This window comes from Camarhynchus parvulus, chromosome 7, assembly GCF_901933205.1.
Source record: "Camarhynchus parvulus chromosome 7, STF_HiC, whole genome shotgun sequence".
Taxonomy (NCBI): Eukaryota; Metazoa; Chordata; class Aves; order Passeriformes; family Thraupidae; genus Camarhynchus; species Camarhynchus parvulus.
Genome location: NC_044577.1, coordinates 16,769,388 through 16,794,617, shown reverse-complemented (window position 1 = coordinate 16,794,617; position 25,230 = coordinate 16,769,388). Strand labels below are relative to the sequence as shown.

At 44.5% G+C, this 25,230-nt stretch overlaps 1 protein-coding gene across 1 annotated transcript in view; it reads right to left on the bottom strand.

Moving 5' to 3' along the window:
- WIPF1 (WAS/WASL interacting protein family member 1) overlaps nucleotides 1–22,342 on the bottom strand; it is a 54,089-nt gene extending 31,747 nt beyond the window's left edge. Inside the window, 2 exon segments of the mRNA XM_030951779.1 lie at nucleotides 1,372–1,475; nucleotides 22,230–22,342. The gene's annotated coding sequence lies outside the window, so the exon portion shown is untranslated.
- Between the last annotated feature and the right edge of the window lie 2,888 nt (nucleotides 22,343–25,230).

The window sequence follows — 25,230 nt, the reverse complement described above, 5'->3', positions numbered from 1 at the left end:
TTTCCTCCAGTCCTTCCTCACAGGTGGGATTTGTGCTGTCATTATTTCTGCTGTTTCTGGGACCTTCCATAAACCCATATCATGTGTGCAATGGCCGAGAGTGACAATGCATCATCTTTATCTCAGTATTGCATTGTAAGTTTATAAATGCCAGTTTATAAATACCCATATCTTCCTTATCCTGCTTGTCTCCCTTCTTTGAACAGCCCATCCCCTCCTACCCAAACAGGGAGGTTTGACTACCAACCACGCAGCAGTACCATCTTTTACAGTTCTGTGGAATAATCCTCCAAACAACAGTCTTTGCACCAATCCTCATCCAGCAGCAATCCATGTCTGGTAAGAGCTGTGGATCCACAAATGAAGTGAGACATTTGTCTGTTCCTGGGACTAGCTCTTCCCTCTCACATCTCCCAAGCCTAGCACCCAGATTTCTCCAGACTGTGGTTTCCAAAGCAAGTGCACTGCTGAAACTACACCGAAGCATCAACCCGCTCAGACCAGCTATAGACTTATCTAGAAGAAACCCTGAATGGTTTTGTGCTCATGTCCACAGGGAACCAAAATCCCAAACCACTCTGGGACCCTCCCAGCATCAGTTTCTACGTGGCCCAGTAACCATAAGGAAGCCACAGTTGGTGTTTACAACACAGAGCATTTGTGATAGGAAACACTCGATCTGCTGGAGTGCACCAGCTCCAGATCAGTACACTGCAGCCTATCTACAGACCATGCTTTCTGATGCAATGTTGCAATGAGAAGAAAATTGAACCAAAAATTAAATTAAAAATTAACTAAACAAAACCTTTTTTTTTAAAGTAAACACACTGTTCTTTCTTACTAACTATGTGTTTCAGTGAACCTTTTCATACTGTACCTGTTCATTAGCACCAAACTGTAAACATTGCAGGCTTCACTGCGCAGTTTTCAAGTGTAATGTCATCTGCTCTAATTCATGACAACTACAGATTCATTGTGCCTGGTAATATCACACCTTAGGTCTCCTGACCTAGCTCCTAAGCCTTTAATTCCTTCACTGTTAGCATTGTACAACTGGAATGGAAAAAACCCCACAAAAACAAACAGAAAATAACTCACTGCACATGTTAAAAGCTTATGGATTTGGCATAAAATCTGATGTGACCTAAGGCACCTAAATCTGACATTAGGAAAGGTGTGGCACATCAGAGCATGCCTGTAAACTGGCACTGCCCTGGAGAAGAATGGCTCCTGTACTGTCACACTGCAACCTAAGACATGAGATGGCTTTCAACTCTTACAGGCAGGAATGACACACAGCAGAGGAGCTTCCTGCGCTGCTGCTCACCCCATGACTCCCACCCTTCAGTGCAGATCCCACAGGCTCTGTACCTGGTCACCAGCAGGAGATGCTTGCATAGAATTGGTCAATTCAGTCCAGAATACACTTCCTGAAGTTAGTTAAATAGCAATAAGATTTCCTGGGTTGCACAATCCTGCAAGAAAGAAAGGAAAAGAACTATTAATTGTGAACCATTGGGGATCACAGAGCCTGAGCATGTGTCCATTATGTATTTCCTTGAATAAGTAGGAATTCTGCACGAGAAAGTGACAGCATACTGTAAAGAAGAGCCCCCCTCTTTCTAAAGAGGAATCAGAACAGGAAAACACACAGGCTGGATTCTCCTTATTGGTCACTGAGGCCAGAGGACCCAGTTTATTCTCAAACAAATTTAAGATCATTCTTCCAACTTTAGCATCGCATACATAGTAAAAGCCATTCCAAACGGCGGAAGGAAAACAGAAAGGCATAAAAAGCCATGGATGTGATGGTACCACTAATAGAGCTACCCACTACAACAGCTGCTCCTAGTAAGAGACACGGTTCAACAACTACCTTTGTAATTCGGAGGTTTCTGTAGTTTAGGTTAGAGAAAAACGCATGCAAAAGCTGAAACAAATGTGTGGGGGGGAAGAAAAGGAGAGGCAACAGCCTGGAAGATGTGACAGTTGTGCTGCAAATAACACCCCCACAAAAAATACACTTGACCATTTTATGTATTCAGTAATAGAAACAACAAAATAAAATCTTTAAAAATCAGTAATTTTAAAATAAAATGTAAGAACAGTAGCCACTCAGCACTTTACAGATTTACTTCTATTTAGAAATCAGTCTCAAGAGCCCAGTCCCTCACAGCCATGGCACCATGGCATACACTACGTGGCAAAACGAAACCCACAAGGGGATTCTGCTGCAAACTCTCTGAAGCTGGCCTATGCAGGTTTGGTTTGCAGTAGCTGGTGTTGCACATCGTAGCTGGTGTTGCACATCTTAACTCCTACTTTTTCCCTTGCAAGAGCAGAATAACCCTGTGCTACGGATCCAAGTGCACAGTGGACACAAGTTCAACAGTGCAACACAGCCATGTAGTTTTCGGGGAGTAAAACTGGCCAGTGATTAAGGTGACATTGAATAGTTCATTCTATTTATTTGCAGAATTAAAGACTCTTTAATGAGGCTTTAATCTAAATTTGAAGCTCCCTCAAATCCATAAAATTCTATATTAGCATTGCTGAAAGGGAAGAAAAAACCAAACAACTAAAAGAAAAGCACACAGAAAAAGGAATTTTTCTTCCATAGATAATAAATGCACAGACACATGTACACAGTCTCTCCTCCTTCTGAAGTGCAGCAGAAGAGTAGCCTTTGCTTCCTAAGCACAGAATTTGTCCCCATCTGGTTCCATTTTTTATTATGCTCTCTTTTTGGTTTCCTTCTCTCTCATTCCAATGCAATTTTAATTCATTTTGTTTAGTCTGTACTTTTTATTCCCTTTCCTCTTTTTGCAGATTTCCTTTTTAATTTGTTAGAGGAAGAAACATTCTTTCCCTGGATTTCATAATACAAGCTGCTGGAAAAGGCCCATTCAGAAATCCCCCCTCTTGAACAACTCTCCTGCTCTTTCAATCCTGTTATCCAAATATGTTCACTCCTGGTAGCAGAGTAGAAGTGTTAGGGTTTATTTATTTAGGAATGTGTATCAGTTTATTTTTTAATTCCATTTCAAATACCCGGCACAAGCCACTGCATGGAGGCTCAAATATATTATTTACGAGCCATTACATTTAGCTTAAAACAACTCCTAATCTATTTGAGATGAGTCGCTGTAAGACAGGATTAGGCTGAAATGAAAATGTCTGCAGTGGGATTTTACTAAATTGCTTTTAAATCACATTCCTAGTCAAACAGTGCTCCAGTGAAGACTATAAACCCTAATACATGAGAAAGGCTGATTTGGGGCAGAACTTTGGCTCTCTGAATACTTGCTGGTTTTACAGAAGCAGAGGAGCCCAGCTAAGGCCAAAGCCTTCTCTGCATATAAAGCTCCAAACCTGAAATACGAGAGCAAAGCTCTGCAAGGCTGAGCCACAGAGCTGTTTAACTGCCCAGGAACAGGGCCCTGCTATTCCCAGCTTGCCAAGACCCTCCACGCCCGGCAGCAGGGCCAGGTGCAGCATCCAGCTCCACGTGCTGGAGCAGCCTGGCCCAGCATGAGCCACTGCATTCATCTTACGCTGGTGTTTCTGCACTGACATCAGGATGAATGCTCTAGGTGGTACAAGGAGGGTGAGAGAGCTGTGAAACTCAGTCTGATTTTCTACATGACCAGAAAAATATTTTTTTAAACTATTTGGGAAGAAGCATGGGCAGCTTTAGGACTTCCTGCCCAATGCTCAGATCTCTGATTTTAATGCCTGGCATGGCCTTGTTACAGGACTGTCATGCCCAGCAGCTGCATTTCGTGTGAGATTGCTGCCACCACCCCTGTCCAAGTCCCTCTGCCTCACCAGCTGTGACCCAAGGTGCAGAATGAGCACCTTGGCCTCCAGCCACCATAGCTGGAGCTGGCTGTGGGGTTGTCACCTCCTCTCCCCCATGCTCTCCCAGCACCACGTGGACTCCACACTAGGATTTCATTTCAGTTCAGATTCTGTGCACTTACTACTGTATTATACATTTTATCATCCTGAATGTTGCTTTCTTTGTAACTTTCACTCCAGCTTTGCATTTAAGACTTGTAATTAATCACAATTGCCCAGTAATTTAAAAGTAACAAATCCATATTTGTGATAGAGTACAAAACATACATCCTATTAAAGTCTCCCTCTGAGAGCTCCCAGATTCTCCAGCACCAACACAGATTAATTTCATTCCTGATGCAATGTGTTCCCAAGTTGAAACGCTCCAGAACAGAAAAGTCATGATGCAATTTCTCAACAGAAATCACCAGGAATGAAAGAACACCTTAACAAGAAACTATGCCAGTAAAATCAAAGAGAAGAGTTATATACTTGGTACAGCCAAAACAAACTAAAAGAAGTTTTCACTATAGTCAATGATTTTAACCTCTACTTGGAAAAGTGCTTTCTGGTATTTATTGACACTGACTACATCTATTAAAAAACCAGACCTTTAATTTATTTTATGAAACTCTTAACAAGATGGAGATTTCATCCACACGTCTAACGTGACTCAGGCCCCACTGCTGTTGTACCGCAAGACAGGCTCCAAGCTTTGCACAAACCAAGCTAACTCACAGATGAGCTTCCCATTTCTGCGCTGTAGAGCTCTGCTCTGAAATCCTACGCTGCTTACTGCCCGCTAGCACAACTGCCATACAGAGCACCCCTCATCCACTGCTGCCAAAAATCAGAGAAAATACATCTGCAGAACCCCGGCAGGACAGACAAAGAGATGTTTTAAGAGCACTAACCTGTGCTATTTGAATCTGTTGGAGGTCACCCAGTTCTGAACTTCCCCAGCAGCTCCAGCTCGTTTCCTGTGAGGAACATGTGACACACACTTCCTCCTCACCACACCTTGCTAGACTCACTGTGCTTACTTTTAACATCGGATCAAACAACTAACTGTCCCTCACAACATGTAAAGAAATTTCTGATCTAATGCTGAACCACTGACATTTCTGCATAGCCAAAAAGCCCTCCTCTACTGCCTTCTGAGTCACTCCATGATTCAATGGACCTTTTTGTACTGTATATTAATACCAAATGCTGAATGCAATTCTGCCACAGTATACTCAGTGTGCCTCCCCCCCTGCTTTTAAAGGGGAAACAAATGCGGTAGTGGAGAATGTAACTACACTGCAGGCGTGGGAAATTTCAGTTCAAGGGTATTTGTTTATCAAATGTTCAGAGGGGTAGTGAATTGATGAATTCAAACAGATGCAGTCATCAGCAATTTTCAGAAATACTTTCATTTGAATACAGTAAACAGAAGTTTGAGTCCTATGAAAAGCAGTTTATATCTTCAGAACACTTGTATCAGTGTGCATCCACATACTGTTATCTAGCACTGGGCAAATAGGTCTGAACATATGTCACAAAAGGAAGGACAGTGAAGTCCTGTATTAGAGTACTATGTTTACAGGACTAGTCAATAGGTGGTGCTTTATCAGAATTTTTTTTTAAAGACACAAATTTTGGAAAGGCAGTCTAACCCTGAGTGCACCACCAGGTGCACTGACACAGTCTGGAGGTAAAGTTTGAAGATTACCAAGTCACAGTAGAGGCAGAATGGTTACACCAGGGTCAGCAAGGAGACACTGCTCTGCTGGAAAATGTTCCTTGTGGAAAACACTAAACACTTGTCAGTCAAGCTAATGGAGGGGTGAAGATAAATGTGGCATTCCTTTATTGAGTGCAAGCTGAAATAATAGACAATGCCTAGGGGACTGATCAGCCTGGCAAGGCCTGTGTGAAAGCGGTGGGTTAGACCCACAGGGGTTCCCTTACAGACTGACTGCAAGGATCTTTGCTGGGGCACAGATTTGCTTTAGCTGTACCTAAGTATGAATGTGAAAACCTTGAAGGTACAAAGAGAGTGAAGAGACAGTGATACTGCAAATTTGGGATGCAAATCTTCTGGCAGCAACACTTATTTGTGGCTGTCACGCATCCACCATTCAGTTCTCCCACTGCACCCCACAGCTGCCTCAAGTGTGCTGGCACAGTGGTTCCACAGCCTGTGCCCTGGACCACACTGAGGAGCTGATCTAGTGGTCAAAAGCTCACAAGATTTCTTCTCCCCCTTTTCTCACTTCCAGGCAAAACCAGACAAGCGCTAGTAGGAAGCTGGCTCTGCCACTACCCAGGCTGTCACACAAAACCATGGCTACTGTGAGTGACCCAGAGCAAACCAATCAGAGCTGCTTCTTTGCCCATGGGTAGATGGATTCTCTGCAATTTCTACATAAATTAAGAGGTTTCCACTAAAATGTCATCTTTATAATTAAACTGTGCCAGATGAAGACATCAATGTTGTGAGCAGCCTCCTGGTGACCACCAGCCAGGGATTACATTCTCATCTGCTGCTTCAGGGCTTCTTACCACCTCTCACTAGTTCATTATTATCAAATGAGCCTAACTAGCTCCAGTAATTTATATCAGTGGGTTAAAATAATTGGCAATGGAGGAACAATGGTTTTGAGAATCCCTCCTATCTACAGAGATGTGAGAGTAGTGACCTCTGGCAAAGGGGCAGCAACAACAGGATTTACAGAGCAGCAGTTCAGTCTTAAATTACCCTCAGCTAATAAAAGATACAAGTATTTTATGTGTAAACATGCATAGGATGCCCATGCAAAAGGAAATACATGCATGACTGAAAACCCCCAACAAACCAGCCCATAAAATGGATGCTTTTGCATGAGACACACACACACCCACCCTTCTTGTGCATGCACCTCTAAGCTCCTGCAGCTGTAGTAGGAAAGCATGTGCAAACACATGTCTGCAGATGCACCTGCTCTGCCCCCACTGAAGGTTTTGGGCCAAATGGCCAAGGTATTATTTACACTGGAAGACACTTGAGAGCACTGTGAGCCTCATGCAGCTTAAGCATCTTCCCCTCGGTAAGCGTGCAGAGACATGACACGCTAGACCCTGAGCTCCAGAGGCACTGAGGGGAAGTTGAAGAGTTCAGGAAGTGGCCATGCTTGCTCTCAGCACACTGCCTCTTTGTCCTCACCCAGCTGCTCCCCCAGGAGCTTTCAGACAGCCCGGATTCCCAACAAGAGATGGGTTATTTCTCTCCATTTTAAGAAGGGGCTACGTTTACAAAGTCACTTTTAATGTGTCAACCTCTCTGTGAGGATCAAGTCACACACAATGGACTGTGCCAGAGCTGTGCTTGGAGCTGCTGGTGGGGCAAATACACTTTTATATCCCCCCAGACACTTGGGATTGTTCAAGAGGGGAGGAATTTGCTCACCCAGCAGGTAACTCGCAGCAGCCTCGCAGCCACTTTTAATCCATGCCCAAAGCAAACAGCCTCCCAGGGTGCTGCTCCAGCCAAGCTCAGAGTGCTGCATGCCCTTCAGTGGGGCCAGGGAGAGGCACTGCAGGGGCAGCAAAGGCAGCTGTGTGACACTGGGGACCCACCGTGTCCGCAGAGCTCTGGCACAGCGGGGTTTGCTGAGTCACCCCAGACACCACAGCATCTGGCAGCTATGACTGTGGACCACTAAAACAAGAAGGGAAACATCTGAAGCCTGATAAATTTCATCCCTTGTAAACAAACCATTTATTCCTCCATCCTTGTCACAGATGAGGGATCTGTTGGTTGGCACCTTTCAGAGGAGCAAAGCTCCAACAGGGATTTTTGGCAGTCATTATGTGTAAGCCAACCACTTGCAACTAATGCTACGTCTCACCTTACAAATACATAGATACATACACATACACAAGACAAAACTATCTCTTTAGCTTCTGAGTGGAAAGCACACATGAAGCTCTCCTTTATGTACACCTGGGTACTTCCTGGAGACACATATTAGTAACCCTGCAGATGGCACAAGTTGTTTTTAAAGCCATAAATGACTTCCCCTCACTTGCCACGAGATCAAACAGTGTTTGATTTACGAATAAAGGACCACCCCAGCAGCAATAACAAGTTGCACAGCAGCCTGACAGATAAGCCACAGGAAGATGTTAAGAGAAACTGATGTAAAGCTATTTACACAAACAATTTGCTTGTCCTGTGCTATGGGGATAAGAAAGCAATAATGGGCTCTGAAGTTCTTGGTTTAGATTAGAAACTTGCACTACCCACACATCTGAGTATACTGGACATGATGATTCAGACTAACAGAGCATGCTGCAGCCCAGCATTCAAGACCAACACATACTTTCTGCCTTATAAAAACAGGCCCTATTTATTCACCACACAGAAAATCACCCCATTCACCGACATGGCTACAACACAGACAGAACAGTGGATATGTGAGGACTGTTTTCTATCTGGAACCTGCCACCAGCAAATTTGAGCAATTAACATCTCAGTGCTCAGGCAAAACAATCTGCACTGCCCCAGCTTTGAGCAGGCACAACACAGGTGAGTGCAAGAGCAAACCATCATGTGGAACCATGAACGTGCAACCACAAATAAACCAACCAAGCCCAGATCTGTCAGCCAAATCACCAGAGCCAAGCACTAATACAGAGGTGTTCAAACTTCAAAGCAGGAGCTCAGTCTGCAAGAGTTTGTTGAAAGAATTACAACCAGAAACTGGGACTTCTCAGTAGCATATAATCCCTGCTGTTTCCATTTCCTCTTTCTCATTATCAGCACAGACGGGGGCTGAAGATTAGTAAACAGTGGGTGTTTGGGGTGAATTAGAGCATGTGTGATGTAGAGCTAGGTATCCTGGTGGCATCTGGGTGACTTCAGAGAGATGTAAATATTTAATGCTGCCCACTACATTTCTTCAAAATGATGAAATATTAACACATTCCTCAGGGGTGGGGAAAATCATACCAGATAAAACAGGGAATCTATTTTGTCCCTCATCTGGAATGTGAACAAAATCTGATGATCAAAAATGTTCTGGTAAGATTGCCACTCTTTAGTCATGTCTTTGTGGAAAATGAAGAGTTTTTTTACACTGTTCCAGTGCTGTCTGAAAACAGTGAATCCCCCCCTCCCAAACTCAACTCAAAGCCCTTTACACAGCTATGTGCATGAGATTACATTATCAGTTATCACTCCTGGGTTTAGCCACAGGCTATCCTTTCAGAGGACAGCCACATAAATAAAAGCCATTCCTAAGAAAACTTACTTTTGCCTAGAAATGCCTATGTATTTCTTGAGCAAAAACTGCTGAACTGATAAACCTTGCTCTCAAGGTTACTTGTCCTCCCTGCTCCTTTGACATAGGCATTAACAGACTCCTGAAAAAATGCTCTGCAGTGCATATGTATTATTTATACATGTACATATATGTGTAATTAGATATATTTCTAAAATGAGAACTCTATTTGTGTGGAAGCCCCTTCATATCATTGTAGATTATTTCTAATAGCCTTAGAATGTTCTCAGGAACCAAAAAGGAAGTTTTAATAAGAGTGCTGGTTGTGGCTTCCAATAATTATTTCCACATACAACCTGATTTCTTAGTTTGTAGCTTTTTTATACAATAAGCTTGGTACACAAGCTCTTGGACCCTATCAAAGAATACTGACTTACTCAGCAGGTCAACCAAGGGAGAAACAATCCATGCTATCTTTCCAAAGGATATTTTCAACACTCTCTATCCAGTAAAATCTGTCTGTTTTTCTAGAGCAGTGTTTGCTACATTTTCCAATGGCACACCTAGGCTTCAAGTACCTTTTCTCAATACATAAGCATTGCTATGATGGCAAAGTTAAAATATATTTATTATTGAGCAACCTGTCTTAAGCTATTCACATGAGTCAGAGAGTTTTCAAATATTCAGCTGAATATTTGATGACATATTTTTATATACTTAGTTGTTTCAGTAGAAAACATCAACTGGTTTTAAGATCACACTTGAATCTAAGTAATATTTTTTATTTAAACTCCCCACAAACATCTGTGTACATATGTATATACACAGATACATATATGTACATGCAAATAAAGCTAGACAAATCTACACCTTGGAAATCATGATCTACCAGAACATCACACATTTTAAAGCCACACAAACAATATTCATTGATAAGAGCAATTTTTCATCTTTTCACTGGCCACACAATTTCAAGCTATTACTGATGCTTACTTTATTTCCCCTTTACATTCTGAATCTCCTAGCCAAAGCTCACAGCCTCTTTTTTTTTTTTTAAAGAGAAAGCAAGTCCCAATCTTCGGGAACTTTAGTCTATTTCTTGCATTCTTCCCATGGGTGGTATATTTCACATCAGGAATAACTTGATGCCAAATATAGCCACAGATGGGAGTCTATGCATAGTTGCTGGGTAATTATAAAATAGAATCAGCTTCTCTGCTGTGTAACAGATGAGATTTTATTCTTTGCTCAGCTACAAGTACCAGCAATTCCATATTGATTTGAACTATATCCAAATAAGTTGAGCAAGATCAGGTCGTGCACAAGATCAGACAATATCTTTGCATTTCATTGATATTTATTGACAATTATATTCTGCCAAAAAAATAAAACAGGAGAAAGGGAGTCTTAGTATATAAATATGTATGATATACACTGCATATCACATTATTATTTAATTATCAGCGTAATTACTATGAATTAGGAGAATTTGCCACTGGGATTTCAGAGAGCAGTAGTTTAAAAAGTGACAGAGAATCACAGAGTCCATGAAAAGCATCCAGATAACAGCCTTGGAGACTAACATTCTCTGTTTCCTTAGACAGGGAAAAGAACTCAGCCCTGTTGTGAAATCCCACATCTCACCTACACGAGGGGGAGCCACATGGGACACATCCAAGTGAGACTGCTCACACCACGGTGCCCACCGCTGGCCCTGGTCCCAAAGGATCACTCATTAGCCAGGCAGGGAACAGCCTCAATCCTTGCTGACAATCTGACTTCTTCATGATGGCTTTCAGCATGGAAGTCATGCAGTGCCACTTTGAGCAGGAAATTTTGACTTGCAGACCCGAGGTTACCAACTCACTGCATGTAGACTATGCTTAATCTGACAGAAAGCAACATTTAGGCACAGCTCACCTGGCTTCGAGAGTAAACTGCTGGTTTAAAAATAAAGCACCCTATATTGCCATTCATTAAAACCTGGTTTCATCAACTGCTGAAACTGAATCAGTTATCAGGAGACTGCACTTAAAAGACAAACCTCTACCTCAAAATGTATGGGACTATCCTACTGTTCCCACAGCCAGACAAATACAAGGAGCTGGACACAAATACAAGGAGCTGGACACAAATTCCCGTAACACATTTGGGAATGACAGTCAGGATAGCCCGAATGGGAGGGCTGAGCTAGGCAGAGGCAGTAGTATGATATTCTGGCTCAAAACAGCTTGGCACCTGGTCTCCCTCATCAGCAGAGGTTCAATACACAACTATAACTGAACATGCAGTAATCTGTCTGCATCCCCCTCTACATGTGTTTTGTTCCTTCTTTCCTCTCCCACTAGCAAAAGGTCAAGCGTATCGTAGAGAACTGAAAAATTAAATTCACAGCTAAGTTTATGGCTTACGGCTCCAAGGGCATTACCTATGCTCAACAGAAACCCCAGACTGTGTAATTTGAAGCATGGCTGTCTGAAAGAGTGCTGCTAAAAGAGCAGAAATGCCTTACAGTCCAATTTCTAGACCATTCAGCAAAGCTGGCTGGCTTTCCTGAGAGGCTGTACCACAACAGTGACCTAAGAGAACACCACAGAGAAAAACAGCAAAGACCTCCTAAAACTCCTCCTGCTTGGCCTGAAAACATGGGTTCCTTTGGGTAGGAAAGATTAGTCACGGGCATTTTGGTAGAGCCCAATGGTTCCAGTTGGTCTGTGGGCCAAGTCCCAGCAGGCCTAGCACAGTTCCTGATGGAGGATGAATTGTCAGATCCTACTCCTGGCTCTCTCCCAGCAATGCCTCAAAGCATCCCCATGCACTGTGGGAGTCCAAAGGTGTTTCTTCACCTGTTCCCTGTCACTACACGCTGCCAGCAGGAGCTCGGCTGCACAAGCTGTGATACAGGCTGTATATACCTGCTTGATGTTTCTAGTTCAGCTTTAAGTGAACTTTGTGACATATTTAACTTTGGGCTTTTTGCTGGTAAATGGGACAAGGACTATTCTCTCAGCCTCAAATGCCAAAGCCAGCACTTCGCATCACTTTGGGAAATTTGGATTTCAAAGACCCTTGGCTGTCCCAAAGGCTATTTCCATAATTATACCCTCAAGAACTATTTAAAAGTTCTTTTACACTTGTCCTATACCAGGCATTATTCCATAGTGGCAGGGTCTGAAATCCTGATTGTATGTTAGAGGAAATGATGGTGATACCAGGGGTCACATGCTCCATTGAGAAATGAAGAAACCACAACCTGCACAAGCCATATTTAATACAGGAACTTAAACTGCAATTTTTGACAATGTCACTTGACAGAACCCAGGTTTATGCACCAAACAAGCCTGCAGATAATCTGAGTTTTTTCCTCCCCAGCACAATCACATAACAGTGACCCTGCAAAACTTTAAAGCAAAGATGCCAAAGGCACTGGGGCTTTAGAGCAGAAGGAAGAGTCATCCTACCTTCAGAGTGGTGATTTCCAAAAATAACCAGCAGTGCCTACCAGACAAGAAGAGAAAGCTTCTACCACAAGCTCAACAGAAAACAGCTCCAAGGAAAGTCCTGAAAAATGCTGTCCTGATCTTGTCTGGAGCAATCCTGTTCCACTGGTGTCGTCTCAGCACTGATTTTCCACAGCAACCACACACCAAGGGCAGGACTGTGTTGCAGCACATGCCACAACATATGGCACAGTTGAGATGGCCACAATACACAGACATCACCACACAGTAGCAGAAGACTTCAACCCATACAGAGTAACACCACACCACTCCAGAAGGCTGCAAGTGTCTGCCCTTCTTGTTCTTTAGCCCAACCTTTTATACCCTCATGTTCATGCATTGCACCTGTGTGCCCTCTGTTCCCTTTGGTGACTGGTCAGTGCCCCTGGGCACTCCCTGGCTCATTACCTCCAATATTACTCACCTGTGCTGCACAGCTGTACCCATTGGGGATGAGGCTCAGCAGCAGCCCCACTCCCAATTACTACAAACTGTGCGGCTACAGGACTGGGCCCAGGTAACACCTATCAACCCCTCTGCTAGCTCAGAATGGATTTTTTGTCTATCTTTGTTCTCACTTCCTAGGGCCTAAGGCATTCCTTGCCTCATTAAGCAGTGGGACATTTCTTTATTTCTATCTAAAGGGAAAAAAGTGAAAATACATTTTTGGGTGGTTTGGGGTTTTTTTACTTTCCCTTCTTGCAAGTTTTCCCATTATATTCTCATTTGCTTCTGCCTATATCTCACAATGGATGGCCTGGAGCAAAGGCCTTGGAAGCTGTAAATGCTCTGGTATTAGATATCATGTGGTATAATTTCTATGGTTTCTTCAATGCCTCCCCAGTCTGGCCAATTAGCGAGTGGATGGTTAACAAACATTTTTTGAGAAGTACAAAAGCTTTCAAATAAAAAAGAGCAGTCATAAACCATTCTTACTATAAACTCCATTATTCTTCCTAAGAGGAAACTTTCTTGGGGAACTTCAAGTAACACAAAACAGAAGACAACAATGACAATTCTTTCCCCTGGAAACACAAAATCTCTCAGTGTTCTCATTTAAGTACTGCACATGATGACATCCAACTGGGTTTTACCCTGCAATTCACTCACATTATCAGGGATGTTCTGCTAAACAACTGGCACATTTTAGATGAATAAAGAGGGAACTTGTCCAGTCATCTCAAGCTGTTTGTCAGTTATGGAACACTTCATTTTCTAGTTCCCTATAGCAGCTCAAGTTAATTTGTCTTCCTCTTGACACCAGACAGCGTGCACACTTTTTTTTTAAGGATGCACAAATGAAAAAAAAAAAAAAGGAAACGCTATAATAAAACTTGGAGACACTGATCCTGCAGAGAGCTGCTTGGAAAAGGATAACCACTAAATGAAAAAATAAATATTGCTCTAGTTCCACCTAAGGGTACAAGTAAGTGTAAGTATGTAAGTGCAGCAACTCCTCAGAGTAAGATGTTTCATTTTGAAATGCATTATCTGGTTTAGTTTTAATTTCAAATAAGAACATGAGTTGTTCACTTATACCCAAGGGACACTGGCCAATTCAGTTAAGAATAATCTATTTCAAATAAACTGTGCCATGAAGCAATTATTTTTTCCCTCCCTAAGTCACCTATTAAGATCAAATGAGGAACTTTTATTTGAAAATACAGTAGGAAGTTACAAGTGATAATTATTTGTGTTTTGTTTCTGCCTAGTATTAAAGCAAAGGTTTGGGGCTGCCTGCTGCCATTTGAGAGTTTCAGATTCCAAGATGCCATCAGGACTATTGAATGGAAAAGCTGTACTTTTAAGGAATATCTTTTTCTGTTTCAAAGTAGTAATGGTCTGGAATGGTTTAAAACGTAACCTGCAGACATAAACAATGATATACTGGTAGGTGTTGCCCGTGTGCCTCATTTGAATGGCATTCTCTCTCAAACTGAATGGATACCACCACATTGCTATCCTTTGATTTTTCATTTCATCCTACTGGAATAGAAAATGTATTCTACAGGGTACTGCTCAAATGCATTCCCTGTCTCAGGGGTCTTAAAATTAAAGACAAGGCACTTGATCATATGAAATTCACGAAGGAGCACCTGACCAAATAGAGATCCATATAAAGAGACCACTATACTGAGTCATGCAAGCTCACTTACAGTGAACAAGTGGCTTCTTTACTTACAACATACACAACACAGCAGCCTTTCTGGTTTGCATTCAATACTTCCTTTGAAAACTGCCTTCGGTAACTTGAAATGTGAAAGTAGCAGTGAAAATTCTCTATTTTGCATTCCTATGCCAGAAACAGTTTTGGGAATATGTTAGGCAAAGTAGGTCAGTCAGTGCTGGGTAATGAGGACATGAGGAGAGCAATGACTGATGTGATGGTCATGGGAGGACTGATCAATTGGAGTAAACCAAAGACAGGGCAGTAGAGCTCAGTACTACATGGCTGATGCTGTCTGTGTTTGCCAAACTGCAAATCAAATTGAACCAAAAGACCATCAAAGAATAGTACCCTTTAATTACTAGCTGAGGAATCTCTCCTCAGGTAGGAAGCAAGTTGGGGAATAAGCAATCCTCTGTTCTCCTCACCACCATATATTTTTTGTCCTCCACATCCCTCTGCTCAACAGCTACTATCCTGTTCAGACTACTCACAAAGGAAGGCTCCTGATCCATGCCACACTTGCACCTCTGGAGTGCTACTTCAACTGGAGATGCAATCTGCCTCCAAGCACCTACAGCCTTTCTCAGGGACCAAGGCAATTGCAGGGCACCTAAAGGTCCCACCATTTTCAGAGCCTGCTGGTGAGATGAGCAAATGAAGCACTGCCTATTGTTCCCAGCAGAAACAGCACAGACACCACTTATCTGAGGAAGCATCCTCACTGAACTTCTCATATCACTGCTTTAAAAATGGCAGGGGGAAAAGAGGTGGGGAGAAAAGGAAAAAAGAGAAAAAAAAATAGAAGGTTTGGGGAAAAAAATGGGAGCTCAGCCAAACTCCTCTTCAAGTCTTGAAAGAGGGAACAGGGCTTGGCTCTGAGCCACCAGGTACATGGACTAGTCTAGAGGGACACTATCTGCTGAAACTTATTCTATCTCCTTAATTTCCAAGAAAAAGTATTGTAAGGATCATAGTTTAGTAACACTGTACTCACCCTTTCAGGGTCTTTCTTGCCTGTGGAGATCTTTAAACCAGCAAAAGAAAAGATGAAAAAAAAACGAAACTGCAAACAAAGCCAGAGTCTAGATCAGAAAATTCATTACATATTCTATGACTTAAAAGTCAGAACCGCAGGAGATTAAGCTCTCTGTAACCTCAGGTTCAGTGGGAAGAAACACACCCTGCTAACCAAATCCTGCAATGTGCTGAGCCAGTATCAAAAACCTGGGGGCAGAGGCTGGACCTGCCAGCCTCAGGCTGCTGCTGCTGCCAACACACTCACATGTGCACTGCAGGTATCTCCCCTGCCAAGACATTCCAGGCTCTCAGCTCCACACATGCAAAGATGCCTTTTCTAACGCTTAAAAGAGACTGGTGTACTCAGCCATATCACTAAGCATGGCTAATCTGGGATACATGTGTGGCACTCACACTTGTCTTGCTCCCACAGCAGCCAGGCATAGCACCCATACCCATCTTCCAAACAAAGCTGCCCAGACAAATCAGGTTTGTATAGCTGGCAGGCTCAGCTGTTCCAGGGCATTACTCTGACATAGCTCTCTTCACAGAAAACCAAGGCACATGTCTAACTGGACAGCAGGTTGTGGCAACAATAAAATAATGCATTATCCTATCTGATTTCCATGACTTAAAAGATTTCCCAACTTGCCATGCTTGCTGATGCCCTCTTAACATTTAGGGATTTGTGTCAACTGAGCTACAAAATTGATCTGTTGTTGTGGAGAATAAGCAAAGGATAGATCTGCAGAATGGTGCAAGGCTCCACTGACTTTTAGTTATGCTTATGCAACTCCACAGTTCCACAGCTGCTAATACTTAGCAGATGACCTGCATAAGTGCTAGACAAAAAAAAAAAAATCCTACTTCATCACTTAAAAAACAAGCTACCAAAACAAGAGTAATGCTTTTTTTCATGTGACATGATTTTCTTTTTTCTCCTCTGAACAGAATTCAAAAAAACGCAGCATAACGAATTCAGCATAACTTATAACTGAAGATCTGAATGGTGCCTTGTTCGTAGCATTTGGATTTGAAACACAGATGCAGTTAACTCACAGCTTAACTCCTTCCATGATACTCTCTAAAGTGCTGATCTGTGTTCTTCTTAGCTTCCAGATTTTTAGAAGTTTTCAAGTGATTTTTTTTTAAACAAAGAGAGATTCAAACTTGGATTCAGTGTACAGCTTCGTCTGCTATTTTCTTCTCTTAAAAAATATGAGATTAATTGTTGTGCAACTAACTGGGAATAACATCACTTTCTAAAAATTTCCTTTCCAACTCTTGTCTTTATTTCACCAAATTCTTTTCCAGATCAAATTTTCTAGGTTTCTGAAAAAGTCAATGCACTACATTTTTCTTTACTACTAAAACTCCCTATGAACATGACTGATAAGGGGGGAAAAAAAAGACATCTCTCAGCAGGTAAGTGTAGTCTGTTGCCAAATGATCTGAAAATAGTTGAGTAGGGAAAGGAGGTAGTTTTATGTGTGAAGACAAAATCTTTTAGCTACCAAGGCACTAGTCTGCCAGCCAGGAGATTTATGATCCTCTCCCAGCACTATTACTGACCTGCTGTTATGAGACTTTGGGCAAAATTACCTTCTTACACTATGCTTCTCTACATACTTCAATTTTTGAAGTCTTTATTCAGAATTCTCAAGGCCATTTTCAGATATTTTAAGACTACATTTATTCCCACTGGTTTTGGGGACAGACAAAGGCAGCCATGCTTCCCCCGTAATTCACAAACATGGCAAACAGCCAGCTGGAAGGAACTGCTGGATCTCATCTAGCTCAGAGCAGGGAAAGCAACCTGGCTTCAAGCAGATTGCTCAGGCCTTACCCAGTTTTCAGACCATCTCCAACAACAGACTCCACAATCCCTCTGGACAACCAGTTTCAGTGGTTAGCCCCCCTCACCACCAAGGACGTCAGTGGAAATTTTTCTTTGAAGCAGGACACTGTGCCAAGGAATGCAATTTCTGTTTAGGGCTCACTTCTGGCCCTGTTAAGTCAGGGTCCAGAAGAATACAGAGAAGCCTGCTCCACACTGCCTGCTCTTCACGGCAACAGGATTTCAGCACTCAAAAGTATTACAGAGAGGGAAGAAGAGGGAATCACCCCCTTTCCTGAACTTATGGTAAGAGAAACATGCAGAAGCTATTTTGGGCTCACTGAAGCTGCTAAGAGCATTTCTTTTTAACATCTGCACTACTTCCCGTTAAAGAATATCCTGTAGTTTCTTCAGCAGGAATTACGTGCTCAAGCTTAGCACAAACAGAAAGAGGCTCTCATGAAAGCATGCACGGGCACACAGGAGGGCCCTTCTCGTGGGCTTTAGCCCAAGAAGGAAATGGTGGGAGCTACATATATCAAAGATGAGGGGTGTACATGAACACATTAAAACTCAGAAACCTCTGCTCCCACAACATTAGTAGTTTAAGGAATTACAAAACTATACATTTTATCTCCAAAGCATACTTACGTGTAAGTGGATCCAAATGAAGAACACTAATGAAGTTATGACTGAGTTACGTGTTACAAAACAGAATCTCAAACTATGGCTTGTGCTTCCCGTTTATCTCCTTCCAGGAATTAGGAAAAACTTTCTATTCTGAGCTCCTTTGATGTCTCTGATTTAGACGAAACTGCTCCCCCGCCACTCGTGTCTCCAGCCTCAGAGACACTCTTGAGTGATCTGTGTGAACTGTGCTGGACGAGGCCCAAGGACAGCTGCACTTGCAGACTCGCGTGCCCACAAGGATGAAGAGCAACTCCAGTACCTTTCAGGGCCTTGATGTTCGGGGTTATTGCCACTGAAAAAATAACCTTTTTACTATTCAGATTTCACTCTCAGCTCAGCAGCAGTGACACAGTCCCCAGGAGGATCACAATGGAGTACTAACATAGTATAACAGTTTGTTACTTCTCCTTCCTGCTCTTCAGATACCCAGACAAATGCATGTGTGTACCTGGTGAACACTATATTATCAGATTGGTCACCACAAGCACACAAATTACTTTAAGCAAAGCAGCCTACTAAAGCATGATTACAGACATCTTTATTAAATTTACTTTTTAATAATGCCTTTACTGGGCTATTTGCCAACTAACAGTTCAGCAGTTATTATTCAATAACAGGTTTTCACATACCTCTTTGAAGTAAGGAGCTAAACAAGTAGGTCTTAACTACACACAGGACAGACAGCTGCCTTGAAGACTTGTGGCTACTTATAGCATCCACTTCTTCAGTATTACCAAAATCTGTTCTACCATCCCAGAATTTAATTGTCTCCCCATATACTGGGTCTCCACACCTCTACTCAAACACAGCTAGCACCACTGATTCTGAACCAAAACGGTAAACAGTCCTTTTTATAACAGATCCCACAGAGCAAATATTAGAGTGCACCAGATGAAGAAAATGAGAAAGTGTTGGAGTCAAGAATAAGAGAAATCAGAAGAAAGAACATAGAAGTATTTAATTAGATTTGAATTTTTGATAACACTTCATTATTGTGAAGAAACCATAATTAAGATATGTTTACCTTGGCAAAAGCATAAACTTTAAAGAAACCCGCCCTTCTGCTGCATCATTATTTCATATAGTTTCTATACATAAGTCCATTAACCAGATGAATACTCAAGGTAGTTCAAAGCACAGAACATTTCTCAAAGCTGCTGCATAAAGACATTTTACTAATTTGTACATGTACGCCATCAACAACACGTGTGCTCCAAAGGAAGCCTATGCCTTCCTGTCATGTCACAATTGTCAGACAACACCAACATGCACTCTTTTCTCCCCACAAAGCAGATGGGTGTTTACATAAGCAGGGCAGAAAACTAAATAGCTGTTAGAACTTTATGCAGCGTAGGTAATGAAGAGAAATACTGCAGCATGCTCCCTTCACAAAGGGATTAGCATTGCTCGTGCTTCTCAGTGGCCTTTTCGGGGTCTGGATGTCATCAGATGTAAAGATCATACTGTTATCACATGTAGGAAATTGCTCTTTCCACAGCCAATACCTTTTCTTAGATGCACACTTTCAGTTCTGTCTGTACTACACAGGTAAAAGCAGTGAAACCCTGCTAGGGTATGTAACTGGGTTTTCCATTAAGAAAAAAAAAAGGTTTAGTGGTCTTGTGGCCATGCAGCCCCAAAAGACTGTACCTTACTACCTGATGCCATTCAGAGAGTAAACTAATCCTGGAGAAAGCTGGAAGTGCAATTTCAGAAGAAATAGCAAGGCAGCAGCAGTAATTAGGACATAGCTAGAGAGTTTCAACTGCTTTAATTCCCAGTTGTTGGTGTGGGGGATGTCAAAGCAGGATGCAGGAGAGAGTCAGCACAGGGCTGAGAGGGAGCTTCTCTACAGACAAGAGAGTAGCAGCTCTCTTACTCAGACTTCTGAGCTACTCAGCACAACCCCAGAGGTAACTGGGAAAGGCTGAAGCAGCTGCAGCACAAGCAGAGGAACAGGTGAGCAGCAATAAGACATACGGGTGGGAGGGACAGGAGCAGAGGCAGGAATCCCTAAGCTGCCAAGGATAACACATAGAGCAACCACAGCCCCCAGGCACAGCCCCTGTCCCAAAATGCCTGCACTCCAGTCAAGGCCAGCCACAGGACTGGCGTGCCTCTTGCTTCACATTCCTCAGAAACTTGCCTTAACCAACTATGGGAATAATAATTTCATTACAGAGAATGTAATGTTCAGTACAACCCAGAGAACTACACATTTGACAGGCAGAAGCTAAGGGCAACGTCCCGCTCAGCTGGAGGTCAGAGGATGCTGAAGAGCCTAGAAGAGTGAGGCAGAAAGACACACATAATACTTGAGGAATGAAAAGCAGCACTTTCTGGAAGAACAATAACAGGGACTCAAGAGATACAATCTCATAATCTCCGGCTGTTTGCTCTCGCTCTAGCTAAACAGATCTTTAAATAACATTTGTGCATACATAAAGAGCTTTTCTTCCCCATTTGTAGCTTTCCTCTCCACCCCTCGCCCCTCCCCACCCTCCCGTACTCTCTTCCTGAATCTCTCTTTCTGCGTACGTCCTCCCCCCTCACATGCTCCGGCTGGACAGAGGGCAGAAGTGCTCTGGAACAGCTGTATTTCCTCCTCATCTGCTCCTTCCCCTCACAGCAGAGGGGAAAGTACATGCCAGCTCAGCTGGCCTCGTGCTTTACAGCATTTGAAAAACTGCACTGCCATGCCTCCCACCTTCACTGAAGGCAAGGCTCACAAGCTGAGGCTCTGAGACGACCTTTACTTTCTTTACGTGGCCTCCTGGGTCTCTGCACCATCCTCCCAAACTGGGCTGGGAAGAGCTAGCGGACAGAAGAAAGAGGGGAAGGTTGACAGAGTTAAAAAGGGTGTGAACGAGAAGCAAAACACACTGCCCATCCCCTGGAGGTCAAAACTGAGAGCAGCTGCTTATTGCAGCCCTGTCTTTGAGAACACACTTCAGGAGTAAAGGAGTAATTCAGAAGTACCTCGTGGTGGGTTCCTGAACAGGCACACCGTGGTGCCAGAGACAGGGGCTGTTATCACGTTTGCTTTACAGAGGCTGCTCAAACAGGCTACGTGGTAGCTGAGGAACACCTACTCTCTGAGAAGGCACATAGCCCTGCACTCCAGAAGGTGTTCATTAGAAGATGAAACACGGCCATTAGAGCAGCAGAGGCAAACAAAGTGCAAGACAAGCTCAAACTTGAAGACTGGTCACTTGATGTTCCCTAAGTTGATTCCTCCCAAAAAGCCCCCAAGAGCCAGCTCAGAGGGCAGAGACCTGCTCTGTTGCCTCCACCATAACTACACGGTCCACCTCAACATCCGCTGCAGATGAGAGCACTTGAGGGAGGCTGCGACACGAACACCTGCGTGTGTGACCAAACAAGGATGCCCAGCGTAGGTGCCACACGTGCAGGCAGCGGTGTGTGCCACGGCTCCAGCGTGAGCCGCAGCCCAGCGAGGCTCTCCCCACCCTGACACGGCAGCCAGGATTTCACAGCCGTGGCTGTAGAGCAGCAGAGATGGACAAGGGTGCCAGCAGCCCCGTCCCTGGCAGCCCGGGCACAGGCACGGTCCGAGGGGCCGGGGGCTGCGCCCCGAGGCAGCGCCAGCCGCCAGCGCGGGCACGCGCCCAACCCGGGGGAAGCGGGAATGGAGGGGAAGCAGGGAGGGATCCCAGCCTGCCAGCACGGCTTCGGGAGGCAGGAGGAACGCGTCCAGCCCGAGACAGAGCAGTCTGGAAGAAAAGAGAGAAAGAGCAGACAGGCACGAGGCGAGACTCGGCTCCCGAACCTTGCACCCGCAGGGCGCTCGTCCCGCGGGGCCGGGGGTGCCGAGCCGCCCCAGCGCGGCGGCCGCTGGAGCCCTGCCCGCCCCGGAGACCCCCGCCCCGCCCGCCGGGAGCCCAGCGCGGCTCCCGCAGCCCCTTTACCGCGCTCCGTGCGGGCGAGGCAGCGGGAGGGGCACGGCGGGTCCCGCCGGCGCTGCAGCCGCTGCGGCGGCCGGGACATGTCGGGCCGGGCGCTATTTATAGCGGCAGGAAGCGGCTCTGCGGCGCGGCTCTGGGGCGCCGCTCCCCGCCGCCCGCGCCGCCGCACATGCCCCGGGCCCGCCGAGCCGGGCCGGGCCGGCGCCCGCGCTGTGCCCCTGGGTCCGGCCGGCGGAGCGGGCTCCCCGTGGGATGGCCCTTCCCAGGTGGCGCGGGGTGCCGGTGATGGCCCTGTCCCGTCTTTCCGTGCCCCGTGCCCAGTGGGAGTTCACAGCAGAGTTACAGAGAGCCCCGTACAGGGAGATGGGCTCGTGTCCCCAGGTGCCAAGGGCCTGGACTGTGCCTTCGGTGGCTCTGCCGAGGACACATCCCGTTCAAAGCCTCCCCGGTTCCCCGGCCGTGCCCTCTGGTCTCCGTGCCAGCCCTTGGCACAGCCCCGCTCCTCCCGGCCCTGCTCCCGGGGCTCCCCTTGCCCACAGAGTTCGCAAGACGCTTTGTTCTCCCGACCTGCCTCGATGGCCTCGATGGCAGCCAGCGGGGAAGGGGTAGCGCCGCTTGGGGAATAGCAGGGCACCAGGCAGAGACACACGGTGGAGTAGAAACGTAATTAAACAGTGGGAAAGAGATGCTTGCTTTTTCCCTGTTAAGGTTTGCAGTATACTGAAATGTGGGAAGGTCAATTACCCATCTCTGCAGGATGCCCCAGAAGGTATTTGCGTTTCATACCTCAATTAACTCATGCAGAGATTGCTTTGCCAGGCAAGCAATAGATTCTGTTCCCTTTCCCCCCTCAGCTTGACTAAGTTTTCTAGAAACAAAATTTCTGTTCATGTTTTTATGTCCAACACTGAGGTTTTGGATGGAAAAATGCCCAAGTATATGTAATGGAGTAGCTTGTGCAGATAGGAGCAAGGTTTGAAGTGCAAGAACTGTGTCCTAAGTCTCTATTCGAGCCAACATTGATCTCACATGCTTTTATCTCTGTAGGATTTCACATTTTGGAGGTGTTCAGATGGTTTCTGTTTACTCCATGCGTAGGCATGGTCCAGCCCAGCAGCTATATAACACTGTTATCTAAAATAAAAATGTTAGAGACAGGTGTCCTGGAGAACTGAAATATGCTCTTGATTCACTTGTAGCAACGTGTCCCAGAAAGGTCAAAGACTGAGTAACCTGTGTGCTAAGTTAACCTGCTGCAACTTACTTTCCTGTTTTCCTCAGGAGATGAGCTGTGGCCTGAAGGCACAGCATTATGGTGAGACACGCTGTCATAAGAGCAATGGCATTACTGTGCTGTCTTCAGTGGAAGGCTGGAAACCTTGCCAGGCTTTTATGTAGGTCACGTCTCTGTTTCTGTGTCATTGTATACTTGGAGCATTACAAGAAAACACAAAAACTGGTACAATTTTTTATGTGTACCCTTTTCTGACCTGTATACACCATGTAGATTAGCTTGCAAGCAAAAATTTCAGTGCTCACAAATAGTAAAACTGCAGGTACTCTGTGTTTACTGTCTTTACAGTCCCAAAGCTCTCTTAAGAGGGTCACAGATCCACATGAGGTTCCTCAGCACACCAAACTGCATTTGGGTCATTGGTTAGATGAAAAGTCACGTAGAGGCAAACAGCTTCCTCTTGTCTACATGCTGGGGAAATACCATGTAATGTGTTTAATCCAGGCTCCATATGGGATAAATAGATACACTGATACAGATCTCCTCAGCTTTTAGAAGGTGGGAAGATGTGCTGCAATGGGAGATCTGTGCTGGGATGACAGGAAATGGTGACAACCTTTGCTAGGAAAGAATTGTCTCTTTCTGGGGAATCCACTGAGTATGATCCATCATCGCTGTGATGCAGTAGCCTACAAACTCCTTTGGACTTCTGCCTGCTGGTCAGGCTGGCCTGTTGCATGGTAACAAGTGAAAATGTCCTGTCCTTGCTGTAGATAACCCACCTGCAGCCAGCAGGATTTGGCATGGCTCTCACAGTGGGCATGGAAATGCTTGTCTACAGGTTGGCTCTTTTCCATAGCTGTGTCAGTCTCTTAGACTTTGTTGTGACTGAAGTGTGATCATTTTGCCTTTTCTGTATTTGGGATTTGAACTTCAGAAAGAGATGACTGCTCTAGAGCTTTGTTAGAAGTTAGTATCTGTGCAACATTCAGGTGACAGAAGCTTGGGAGACTCTGTATCCGATTCACAATTTTTAAGAAAAGAAAGAGAGGTTATTTATAGCCAGCAGCATGCCTAGGGGCCTGGAGGCTGCGCTAGAATTTATCTAGCTCTAGTAAACATATGAAAATGTGAGGTCTTGTGACTGGAGCCAAGGACAGCAACCTTCTAGAAGTGTCCAAAGTCAAAAGCATTTCTGATGTGCTGAACTATCAGTGACTTTAAAGGTGATATCTTGCCTGTCCCCATACAAGAAAACAAACCTTTCAGGGAGGTAAGGTACTCCCTGTCTCCAGCAGCAGCACAGTGTTTATGCACTTATGTGGGTCCTGTGTTACACATTCCCTATTGCCCTGCTGTCCCTACCCGCTGTGGCTTGCCTCAGCTGTGGAAACAGGAACTGCTGAGTCAGCAGCCTGATGAAACTCACACTGCTTTCACACTTCTCTGGGGAGACTGCCACAGCAAGGAGGTTGGCAGCAACTTATATCCTGGAGAAAAAAAAAAGAGTACTTAAACTGTCTTGCAATTGCCTGAAACAATAATCTGATTTTTTAAAAAACTCTCAAACTGAAGGAGGCTCTGGGACCCAAGCATTGGTGCAGATGAATGATCACACCTGGCACACAAATTCATAGTCAAGTGCTTGGAGTTCAGCGAGTGTCATTTTCCTATTCTCTTTCTTGATCAGCTCAACTACATTTTACAAAGCCGAGATCCAACCGGCTGAAGAGACAGAATAAGGACATTGAGTTCAGCTCAGCTGTCTGG